This window comes from Staurois parvus, unplaced genomic scaffold (assembly GCF_062004578.1).
Source record: "Staurois parvus isolate SC_StPar_1 unplaced genomic scaffold, SC_StPar_1.0 ptg000165l, whole genome shotgun sequence".
Lineage (NCBI taxonomy): Eukaryota > Metazoa > Chordata > Amphibia > Anura > Ranidae > Staurois > Staurois parvus.
The window spans coordinates 20,092,674-20,105,816 of NW_028317961.1; the positions used below are offsets into that span (position 1 = coordinate 20,092,674).

General features: G+C 43.2%; 1 protein-coding gene across 2 annotated transcripts in view; it reads right to left on the reverse strand.

Moving 5' to 3' along the window:
* Window positions 1-13,143, reverse strand: part of TAGAP (T cell activation RhoGTPase activating protein) — a 126,073-nt gene that overhangs the window by 39,351 nt on the left and 73,579 nt on the right. The window lies entirely within an intron of this gene.

Below are 13,143 nucleotides of genomic sequence, written 5' to 3' on the forward strand. Positions count from 1 at the left end.
AGCAGCAAGCTTGAGATCCTGACTACTCACATAGAGTGCACTGTTATGGATCATGGATCAATCAGCAACACTGCTCAGAGTGTGAACCATACCGTTGCACGGGGCAGGCAGGCCACACTCTTAGCTGCTAGGTGAAATCAGGTGGCTTGTATGTAAAGAGAAAACTAAGAGGGCCCAGCCTGGGCCCTGCTCTGGGAGGGTGGGCTGGGTGGGCCCTCTGACTACCAGATTTACATACAAGCCCACTGTTTTCACCTGGCAGCTCAGAGTGTTGCCTACCTGCCCCCACCTTGTGTGCACATGTCATGTTGAGCAGGGCTGAACAGGGTAGGGAGGGAAGAGCTGTACTGGGCTGGGCAAGGGGGGGGGGGTCTGAACAGAGATTGCACTGCTGGGAAAAGGGTTTGCCCCGTCACCCTGTCTAGGTGAAACCGGAAACTCAGAGGGCCATCTACATTGGGCATCTAAATTCACTCTCTGGGAGGTATGGGCATCTAAATTCACTCTCTCAGGTAGTATGTGCATCTAAATTCACTCTCTGTATAGTATAAGCATCTAATTTCACTCACTGGGAAGTATGGGCATCTAAATTCACTCTTCGGTAAGTATAGGCATCTAATTTCACTCTCTGGAAAGTATGTGCATTTAAATTCTAATGTTGGGGTAGATGTTCACGTCGAATGTAATATCGACTCGGGAGTTCATGTGTTCGGCGAACACACAAACAGTAAGTGCTGTTCGCCCGCCATGCTTCACAATACACTGCTCTCTGGTAGTGCATTGTGATTGGTCACTGTGCAGTGCTTTGGTTGATCACAGCGCATGACCCCACCCCCATTGTGATATCATCATTGTATTTAGAAACTGTCATCCCAGCGCAGCTGTCAGAAGGCGGGAGTTAACATCGAGAGTGGAGCGTTTTTTTTTCCTTTTTCAGGTCAGCGGTGATGGCCAGCATCGTGATTGGTGTAGGATCTACTCTTGGGGACATTTTTTTATTTTTGCTTGTAATAAAGTAATTGTCAAAGACTGTCTACTGTCATTTTTTACACTACACTTTTTTTCTCCCATCGCCTTTCAGGACAGTACCTGGAGAGAGCGCAATCACAGGAAACACAGCCACATTTAAAAGTCTGCCTCTTCCACCATGCCCTTATGGTGTTTCCTCTGCCATGGTAGAAGAGCTGCAGGAACCTGGATTAGGGTGGGGTTGGGCTGCGCTCTCTGCAGTGTGTGTGTGCGTGTGTGTGTTGGGGGGGGGTAGCAGTTCCTTGCCATGCATTTTGGTGTATGCATACCAGCCCAGCTCCTTCCTCCGGTGGTTAAGGGAGGGTTCTGGTGCCTTCTGTCCCCTTCCATCTCTGTGGAGAGATGGACAACCAGGGGGTCCCTGCTGTGTCTGTGGGGTTCGGAGTCGAGCGGGTCTCCCAGTGTCTATGGCATGGGAAGTCATCAGTTGGCTTCCTGCAGTGTTTCACAGGCCCGGCCAGAGGGGGACGCTGGAGCTGGTGGGCTGGATGTTCCGATGGGGGTGTGGTGGCGATGGTTCTAGCCACTGAAATGCAAGGGGAAGAGGCAGGTTGATAGGTGCTTCTGGTCCCGGGTCACCAACATTCTGGAGGCCGGCGGGAACTTCAAAAGGAGCACAGGTCCCAGCAAAGCTGCGCACTCTGCAGGATGGAGGAGGCAGAGGGCCCCGCAGCAGCGGCAGAAGCTGGCGCATCATGCACCAGCCTAGCCCAGGTAAGGGGGGTACAGTGGTGCCTTGAATCCTAACTGTAGGGCTTTTTGGGTTCTTTTCTATGGTTGTGTATTTTGTATGCCTTCCCTGTTTGGTCTTGTTAGGGAAGCCTGCTGCTTTGGCATAGAGGTGACTCCGCTGTGCTCCATGGCTTGTGGGGATGACTTGGTGGTATTGGTGGTATTGTGGGCTGAGTCTCCCTTCTCTCTCTCTCTCTTTGCCCTCTCTTGCACTTTTTTTCCTTATTCTCTTTCTATTCTATATTTGCAGGCCAAGGCCACTGTCAAGGTGAAGGGGGTCATGCTGGTTAAAAGAAAGTGTCCAGCTTGTAGGAGTCCCCTGAGAGATGCTTGGCCAAAACTGCTATGCAGAGCCTGTGTGGCGGACTTAGTAAAATAGGAATCTTCGCAGCAATGCAGGGACATGTTTGCTTCTGTCAAAATGGAATTGCTGGAGACTCTGGGATCAGTTCAGTCTTTGCTGGATAAACTGCCGATGCTCCAGCTGGGCTTGCAACAGGGAACCTTGCCCAGTCCCTGCAGTCTGCCTCAGGACAGGTGGGAGTCAGCAGTTCAGAAGAGGAGAGAGAGAGAGAGAGAACATCCTTCTCTTCCTCAGAGATTCAGATGAAGAGCAGGGTGAGGAGTACGTTGCAAGATCATCCACATATAAACTATTGTTGGAGGAGGTGGACGATTTGCTGAAAGCAAAATAAACAACGCTGGAAGTCTAAGAAGGGAAAGTCCAGCTGTCAGTTTGCAACAAAATGTACCAAGGCCTGGGACAGGCTAAACACAGATGCGGTCCATCCAGTATTATCAGACTCAATAAGGAAGGAATGAAAGGATCCAGAAAGGAGCCCTTTCTTTTCCAAATCCCTAAGGAGGAGGTTCCCCTTCGAGCAAGACAAGTCACTTGTATGGAACAAGAAACCGAGACTGGATGCGGCTTTCTCACAGGTTCCCAGGCACACTGATTTGGCTTTTGATGATATGGACATCCTGAAGGATGCAATGAATAAAAGGGCAGACTCTCTCCTTAAAAAAGTACTCTTCCCTGACCAACCTCAAGCTGGCAATGGCCTCCACAGTGGTGGCAAGAAATTTGCAGTGCTGGTTAGATCAGCTGAGGGATCATGCTGAGACAGGGACCTCCAGGAGAGAGCTTTAGGAGTCTTTCCCGGTCCTCCTAAAGGCTGTAAAGTATATGGCAGATGCACCTGCAGAGTCTATCATAATTATGGCCAGGTCCTCAGCATTAATCATTTCTTTCAGGAGAGCCATCTGGTACAAGACCTGGGAGGGGGACGGGATTATGCGGGATTCACTTTTCGGGGTAACCTGCTGTTTGGCCCAGTCAGTGTTGGATAGAACGGCGGATAAGAAGAAAGCTTTCTTATCGAAAAATAAGAAAAATGTTTGTGCTTTTTCACAAACCCAGAGAAATAAGGAGCAGAGCCAGAAAGAAACTGGATTTTTTAAAAAAAAAATAGGGGTAAAGAGTGGGTGCTTTTCAGTCCCCCAGAGTGACTGGCCAAGAGCCAATGACATTTCTCTTCCAGTGGGAGGGAGGCTTCAGGCCTTCTTCTCACAATGGGAAGGAACAACATCAAGTGCCTTTGTCAGAAACATCGTGGCCTGGAGTTTTCAGCATTTTTTTTAGTCCAAAAGCCCTCTGGGAAGTTCTGTTTAATTTTAAATATTAAAATACTGAACAAGTCCATTCGGTACAAGCACTTCCGCATGGATACAATTTTTTCAGTGAGAAAGCTGCTATCCCTGGGGTGCTTCATGATGACTATCGATCTGCAGGATGCTTATCTGCACATTCCAATAGTGCAATCTTCTGAAAAATTCCTCCAACTGGCGGTCAATCTGGGAACGTCCATCTGGCACCTGCAGTTCAAGGCACTACCCTTTGGCCTGTCATCTTCTCCAAGGGTATTCACCAAAGTCATGGCAGAAGCACTAGAACCTCTGAGGTTGAAGAAGATTTTGGTGGTGCCATATTTGGATGACCTACTCATGTTTGCGCTAACCAAGGGGCAGTTGCTGTTGAATCTTCAGGCAACTCAGGCTCATCTGAGTAGCTTAGGATGGCTGTTGAACCTGGAGAAACCCAACTTGATTCCAGCACAGATCATAAGGTTCTTGGTATATACAACAGATTCCGTACAACAGAGGATATTCCTTCAAGAGGAGAAAGTAGAGAAGATTCAGTTGGCCCTGAGTTGGATTCAGTGCAACCTGTCAGTGTCGGTCCAAGTGGCCATGTCGGCCTTGGAACTTCTTACCGCCTCCATCCTGGCAGTTCAGTGGGCCAGGTTTCGTTCTCACCCTCTCCAGTGGAATATCTTGCGAAAATGGACATACCAAGATCAACTGGGCAAACCTATACAAATCGCTTCGAAGGTGAAGAGGGCGCTTTGGTGGTGGCGAGATCTGACCAATTTGAGGAGGGGTTTGCCATGGTCCTTTCCGCGGGCCAAACACCTAACAAAAGATGCAAGCATATGGGGTTGGAGAGCACACTTCGGAGGTCAGATGGCACAGGGCACATGGGCCACAGCGGAGGCCAGAAAGTCCTCAAACAGGAGAGAGTTGAAGGCCATCCAACTGGGTCTTCTTTCTTTTCAGCAGTTAGTAAAGGGGCAACACATACTGGTCTCAGACAATATAACAGATGTGGCTTACATTTCAATGCAGGGGGGCACAAGGAGCAGGGGACTGCTGGAGTTGGCACTAGAAATCCTGTCTTGGCTGGAAAATAATTTGGCCTCCCTCTTGGCCGTTTACTTAAAGGGCTCGCAGAATCGGCTGGCGGATTTTCTGAGAAGAAAGGTAATATAGTCCGAGTGGGGCATGAATCAAGAAGTTTTCCAGCTAATCATGAAAGCTTGGGGTGTTCCCCGGGTTGACCTGTTTAAAAGCCACCTAAATACAAAGTCACCAGTGTTCTTTTCCTTCACAGGGAGGACCAGGCAGTGGGCCTGGAAGCCTTTAGCTCATCCCTGGAATTACCCTTTGTCCTACACGTTCCCTCTATTTCATTTCATTCCTCTGGCACTTCGAAAGTTCAAGCAGGAAACAACAAATCTAATTCTGATAGCACCCTACTGGCCAAAGAGGCCTTGGTTCTCAACGCTTCTGAACCTTTCCTCCAGACCCCCCTGGAAGCTGCCGATCGGGAAAGATTTGCTAGTTCCGGGCCAGTTCTGCATCCATAGGTGGAGCGATTCATCCTAACAGCGTGGTTCTTGAGGAAGAACTTCTATAAGCTTATTGCCACCTCTCAAGCAGGAAAGAACTAACTAGAGTGATATCTAAAAGTGTGGCAGAGGTATAATTCCTGGCATTCAGAGAAGGGTTTCCAGGTGAAGAGAGTCGTGTCAGTCCTCAAATTTCTCTATGAAACAATGGAGAAAGGGTTAGCTGAGAGTACCCTTAAGTCACAAGTAGCAGCTTCATCTGGATTCCTGGAGAGAAGGTTATCCCAGGAGCCACTAATTATTAGATTTTTTAAGGCCTTGGCCAGGACCAGGTCGACTTCAATTAGTTTTTCCCAAGTGGGATTTGTCTTTAGTTTTACAGCTCACAAAGAAACCATTTGAGCCCCTAGAGGAAGCTTTGATTAGAAATTTAAAAAACATTTTCCTAATTGCCATTACATCAGCTTGAAGGATAACTGAGATCCATGCGCTGTCGATTTCTGAACCTAATTTAGTATATTTCCAGACCTGGTGGTCCTTAGAACGGGTCCCAGTTTTCTTCCAAAGATCTCTTCAGCCTTTCATTGTACGTAGGAAATAGTATTGCCTACATTCTGTTAAATTCCAGCTAATCATGGGGAAGAGGCATTCCATACCCTGGACTTGAGAAGATGTCTTTTGCAGTTTTTAGAGGCTTTGAAGGAGTTTAGAAGCTCAAACTCCTTGTTCATAGTCTTTATGGGAAATCGCAAAGGGGAGAGTCTCCAAGAGTACTCTGGGCAGATGGCCATCAAAGAAGCCTATGGGGCATTAGGCAAAGTTCCTCCGTGAGGGGTTGCAGCACACTTACAAGATCGGTGGTGCCTCTTGGGCTGAAAGTACTAGTGCATCTCTGGAACAGATTTGTAAAGCAGCTACGTGGTCAGGCTTTTACACATTTATACACCATTATAGAGTGGACGTGTTGGCAGCGCCTGACTAGTCTTTCGGCAGGAAGGTCCTGCAAGTTGTGATCCCCTCTAGAAGTAAGTTACTCGGTTATCTTCTCTAGGTGCTGTCCTGAAAGGCGAAGGAAGAAAACCTTCGTTAGACGTACCGATGACAGTATTTCTAAGAGCCTTTCAGGAGCAGCATCTACCCCATTCTCATTTTTATAAAGGGGGCCAGGATCTGGGGGCACCCTTTATAAGCCCCCAGACCCCCAAAACCACTGGCCACTGTTGTGAGGAGTCCACCCTGCCCCAAGGCTCCCCCCCCATGTTGAGGGCATGTGGCCTGGTATGGTTCAGGAGAGGGGGTCGCTCGTTCACCCCTCCCTTTCCTCACCTGCCAGGCTGTATGCCTGGATAAGGGTCTGGTATGGATTTTAGCATGGGGGATCCCTTTGAAGTCCATAGCAGACCCAAATTGCTTGGTATTGATTGGGGGGGGGGGGTTGTTTTTTTTAAATTGCTGGGCAATGCAGGCAATTCTTTTTACATTCGGCTGTCAGCTTGGAATCCCGCTGACAGCTGCAACATTAAATAATGTTTTTAGTAGCTGTGCGGTATCTTACTGTAAAATTAGATGTAGTGAATTTTCCTCTCTGTTCGGAGTTCACGGTTGAACTTTCGTTAGGTTTGAATTTTGTACTGCGAACTGAACAGGGGGATGTTTGGCCCATCACTACTAAATGAGCATCTAATTTCACTCTCTGGGAAGTATGGGCATCTAAATTCACTCCCTGGGCAGTATGAGCATTTCTTCTATTTGCAAGTTTATTATAGTTGCCTGGGGGGCCATGTGTATTCGTAATATTCTGAATCTCAGCTCCTGAATTTTTTTAAAAGTTAAATCCTTTTTGTTAGGAGTTTGCCATTTTTCCTTATATTTTCTTGTCTTTATAGTGTAATAATTGTATAAAACAAATCTAAAAGCTTGGTTGATTGACAAGGATACTACTCTTTCAGCAGACCAGAGAAAGCACCTACCTTTAACATGGAACCTACACCACACCGCCCTGAGAAGGAAAGTATGTAACATATAAAACCCAACACACAGGTACTCGAGGGTAGGGCAGTACTATAATAACAATCTGAAAGTGGAGATTGAGCTTTTTATATATGGCCATATCTGTAGATCCAAGGTTCTCCTAAGGTTATTTTACCTTCTGTAGTCTGAAGTGCAAATCAGATATGCCATATAGTTCATAAAGCTTTAAATATTGTGTATGGCTTTCTGTGTAGTTTCACTTTCCAACTAGCAGAGGATATTCCCCTAAATAGCCATTATGAAATAAAACGGTTAGGAAGCGGAACTTCCATTTCTTTTGCAACATGAAAGACTCTTTCATCTTTTTACATCTCACGTATGGATTTCTGTCATGATTCCAGGGAAATCACTGTGATAGATAGATAGATAGATAGATAGATAGATAGATGCAAAAAGTAAACCACGCTCCCTAAACATAAATGTGTGATGTTATCAATCAAATTAATACATAAGTATATACAAATATAAATGAATATAAAAAAATATATATTTGTGCATACCTTCCACATAGACTATGTGCAATATATATATATAATTATTTTTTAAAAAATATTTATTTATATTTGTATGTACATACATAGAAATTTGATTGATAACATCACACATTTATGTACAATAGGGTTTAGGAACTATGGTTCACTTTTTATGTTTATGTAGCTTTTTAAAACCTGTTGACGAGCAGCTCCACAAAGACACAATCATTTTTTTAATGAATTGCCTCTCCAAGGTGAGTTAGAGTGCGATCAAATTTATGGGGTATTTTTTAGATGGATAAATAGATTGATACCTTGTTTTAAACTAAATAAAATTAGGAGTACCCTGCATATGATGGTCTATAAGATTTGTATTAGGCCAAATGGTCAAAGGTTAATTCCACCTTTGGGACCAATTTCATGTTACACCTATCAACCACACATTATGGTGCACTATACTGAGGTGTATCCAAGTAGCATGGTAGGGGTGGGGGTGGGAAAGAGACCTGTAGGTAAAAGTGGAACTGCAACAGAGAAAGATCAGACCCCCTGCCAGGCTGGATTTTGCCCTGGGGGCATGCTGTGTTAATCTCAGGAATGGATGAACAAAACCAAAATCCTTTGAAAGGTAAAACAGTATGTATGTTATCTGTACTTTTAGCTATTTTCTTGGAGTTCAGCTTTAAAACTGAACTCTAGCATTAGAAAAAATACCCTTGCAATGGGGTCCCTCTGCACTGCAAGGGTTAAAATAGTAACAATAATAATATTAAAAATAAAGCGGAAAAATAATAAAATGTTATGCCTACCTTATTTGCCCTACTCGCTCCCCCTGCAGTAAGCATTCTCCTTTTCTGTCTAATTCTCTGGTATAGAGGCAACCCCTTGCCATCCTATCTCCAGTGCAGGACTCTTGGTTAAACACTGTAAGAGATGGTATCAGAAAACCTGGGGATTTTTGGGGTAAGAAGATATTTTCATGCCCAGTTATAGGCATATTTCAGATTATGAAATTGTTGTGTCTCACCTATATATATTTCTTTTTTTGTATTTCTTCTGTTGCATGCATCATTCCTACGTCCTGGTACACACAGAGCGGGGCTCCGCCCCACCCTTCCTCCCACCTCCTCACTAGCTGTAATTGACCGCAGCAGGAACCATGTCTCTTGACGCTGTATCTGAGCCAGTGAAAGGGCAGAGAGCCGAGAGAATCTCAGCTCTCGTGCACCTCACCAGATTGAGATGGGGCCCAGGTGTGTATTTAGGAGGGCTGCAAGGGAAGCTGCATACAGAAGGTTTTTTACCTTGCTGTATAGGATACAGTAAAGTAAAAAACCTTCTGCTTTTACAACCACTTTTAGTTCATCCAGACACAGGGTGTAGCAAAGTAATTGTCTTTTTATACATCAAAAGATGCTAAACATTTTTTGTATTGCACTTATCTTAAGTAAAATTATGTAGGCTTCAACTGCTGTGTCTTATTGAAGAGTTACGCTGCCCATGGACTCTGCCAAGTCAGAAAGTGCCAATACTATTGGCACAGACACTTGGGTGGTGTGCCATTTCATATATTGGCATTTCAAATATACCAGAAATTGCTATGATTATTAGTTGCTATTACCAAACAACATCGCTAGGATTCTGAGTAACTGCTACAATTAGAATGTACTCATGTTAAAAATAATTATTTAAATGCATAATTTAAACAAAAAATGTTTTTGTAAATAATAAATAGGCAAAACAAAAAAAAAAACTGTTATATGGACTCAAACAACCCTATATTAACTCAAAAAACCATAACAAGAACCACTTGCCAACTGTCCACAGTACTTTTACTGTGGGCGGGCAGCATGTACAGGCAAAGCGACATGCCCCTGCATCATTTTGCCTGTTCAGACACAGGGGAGTGCCACATTATCACATTGTCAACAAAGCTGTTATGAATCGACATGACAAAAAAAAAATCCTGATCACCTCCCAGAGCAGTACAATGTTACTATGTTAAAGTAAGGTTTTAAAGTAAAAAAAAATGTTAAAAGAATACAAACAAAATATTCCATAAAAGATTATTTAAAACATTTTTTTGTAGTTTTTTTTTTAACATGCTGTCACCAGTCAGTGTCCATGATCACTGCCACACCAGTCATAGCATGACACTGTACTGTGCTGGTGATGGTATGTAAAAAAAAAATGTAGAAAAAAAAATAAATGTCTTAATTTTTCCAAAAATTGTGACAAAAATTACAACCTCGAAAAACTTGCCATGACTTTTACTAAATACCTCACACCAGGGGCAGACTGACCACTTGGAAACTCGGCACTGCCCGAGGGCCCGGGGTCAGTAGAGGGCCCCATGAGATGCCCCTGGTACCTTTTTCATAGGCTTTTTTAAAATTGGGCAAGAACACAGGGGCCCCATGATCCCCTATTGCCCGGGGGCCCCATGAGTTGTCAGTCCGCCCCTGCCTCACACTGTCTACTTTCCAAAAAAAAGGGTTAACTTGGAAGGATATTTATACTCTCCTGACATTTTAAGGGCCTCACAAAATGAGATAGGCTGTCCGTACATCAGTACTAATACATTTTCAAATATACAGTGGGGATCGAAAGTTTGGGCACCCCAGCTAAAAATTTGTATTAATGTGCATAAAGAAGCCAAGGAAAGATGGAAAAATCTCCAAAAGGCAGCAAATTACAGATTAGACATTCTTATAATATGTCAACAAAAGTTAGATTTTATTTCCATCATTTACACTTTCAAAATAACAGAAAACAAAAACATGGCGTCTGCAAAAGTTTGGGCACCCTGCAGAGTTAATATCTTGTATTGCCCCCTTTGGCAAGTATCACAGCTTGTAAATGCTTTTTGTAGCCAGCCAAGAGTCTTTCAATTCTTGTTTGAGGTATCTTTGCCCATTCTTCCTTACAAAAGTCTTCCAGTTCTTTGAGATTTCTGGGCTGTCTGTCAAGCACTGCTCTTTTAAGGTCTATCCATAGATTTTCAATTATGTTGAGGTCAGGAGATTGTGAAGGCCATGGCAAAACCTTCAGTTTACGCCTCTTGATGTAATCCCCCGTGGATTTCGAGGTGTGTTTAGGATCATTATCCATTTGTAGAAGCCATCCTCTCTTTAACTTCAGATTTTTCACAGATAGCATCAAGTTACCATCCAAAATTTGCTGAAATTTTATTGAATCCATTTTTCCTTTACTCGTGAGATGTTCCCTGTGCCACTGGCTGCAACACAACCCCAAAGCATGATTGATCCAACCCCATGCTTAACAGTTGGACAGAGGTTCTTTTCATTAAATTCTGTGCCCCTTCTTCTCCAAACGTACCTTTGCTCATTCCGGCCAAAAAGTTCAAGTTTAACCTCATCGGTCCACAGAACTTGTTTCCAAAATGCATCAGGCTTGTCTATATGTTCATTTGCAAAGTTCAAACAATGATTTTTGTGGTGAGGACGTAGAAGAGGTTTTCTTCTGATGACTCTTCCATGAAGACCATATTTGTACAAGTATCTCTTTATAGTGGAATAGTGGACCACAACTCCAGTGTCTGCCAGATCTTTCTGGAGGGATCGTGCAGTCAAACTTGGGTTTTGAATTGTTTTTCTCACAATCCTGCGAGCTGTTCTGTCTGATATTTTTCTTGGTCTTCCAGATCTTGCTTTAACTTCCACTGTTCCTGATGATTGCCATTTCTTAATTACATTCCGAACAGAAGATATTGACATCTGAAAACGCTTTCCTATCTTCTTATAGCCTTCTCGAGCTTTGTGAGCGTCAACTATTTTCAGTTTCAGTTTTCTAGACAACTGCTTAGAAGAACCCATGGTGCTGATTGTTGGGGCAAGGTCAGATGAGTCTGGGCATTTAAAACCTTTGAGATTGACATCACCTGGTCTTCCCAGACAATGATTGAGAACAATCCATGACACTGGCAGGTCTCAGCTTGGCAAAGGGGGCAGTGCATGCTATAAATTCTGCAGGGTGCCCAAACTTTTGCAGACGCCATTTTTTTGTTTTCTGTTATTTTGAAAGTGTAAATGATGGAAATAAAATCTAACTTTTGTTGACATATTATAAGAATGTCTAATCTTTAATTTGATGCCTTTTGGTGATTTTTCCATCTTTCCTTGGCTTCTTTATGCACATTAATACAAATTTTTAACTGGGGTGCCCAAACTTTCGATCCCCACTGTATATACTAAAGTTTGTGGACGCTATAACTTTCCTACAGACTAAATAATATACAGAATATATTTTGGCCTACATTTATAAAGCTTTTTTCTTTATTTTATTGGATATGCTTTATAACAGAAATTATTAGGTTTTATTTTTCAACATTTTTAGTTTTTTTTCATGTATATAATAAAAAATAAATAAATAAAATAAAAAAAAACAGCGGTGATCAAATACCACCAAAAGAAAGTTCTATTTGTATGAAAAAAAATTATATACATTTTATTTGCATACTGAGTTTGATGACTGCGCAATTGCCAGTTAAATATAAAATTAAATATACCCAATAGTTTGGAAATACATTCTTCATAGATAGACCAATCATCTCTTTACAAAATCAGTTCAGACTCATATAGTACAATCATTGTTATCATGCGACTAATGCGTCATTACAAAGGCTTATTCTGGTTATTGATGCATGCATCAACCAATTCAAAAAAGCTTTTGGACCAAGCAATCTATGAGTCCTACAAAATCATAAATAATAATAGGAAGTCAAATAAATCACTCCCGAAATCAGGTCTCTGCCAAGGATAATGCATTATACACGGATGCACCTGCCAAGAAGTATCTGTATATGTGGAATTGTTATAAGCAATTGGTTGTTTAACAATTCCACACATAAGGAAACTTCTTGGTACTTGGCAGTTATTTCTGCCGTGTCCCAGTGTATAACACATATATTTGGACATTATCCTTGGCAGATGTCCATATTTTCAACTTTTTCAATTGGTTGATGCATGCATCTGAAGCCATATATGGTGCAATAATGATGCAATATCTATATTGTTAATAAGGATTGTACTAAATTAGTCTAAACCAGGGGTTTCCAACCTTTTGTCCTTCCGTGGCAGATCACAAGTTAACAATCACTGATATGGATAAAGTCTTTGAGTAATAAAACTTTTTTGAACTGCAGTGGGAGGAAAACTGCATGGTGCTTTTCCACCACGCAATTTCCCGTCAGTTCCCATACCTGAAAATGCACTTCATTTTTAGATGCGTGGGGGTGCCATTACTAATAACTGGGAGCGTGGGGAGAGTGAAAGGGAGGGAGAGAAAGATAGAGATAGAGCAAGGGAGAGCAGAAAGAGACAGCTGTGTCCTCCTCCTTCTCTGGAGCTGCTGCTTCAGAAGCTCCCTCCAACTGCCTCTTCTGCATGGGCTGCCTCCTCCCTTCCCTCCTCCTGTCATCTGTTCTACAGACTCCAGCACTGTTTGTCCATCTCTGCCCATCTCCCTCACTCACAGTCCGAGTGCAACAGGTCCCCACAGCTTACTCTCGTTCTGTCTTCTCACTCCTCTCTCTGACTGTGGGGCAGAGCAAGCATGTGGTTGGTTGCAAAGGACACTGGGCAACCAACCACTAGAACTGTCAGCAGCAGTGGGCAAGAGGTGGAACTGTCAGCGGCAGGCAGCGATAATAATAAAAAACAAAATCCATC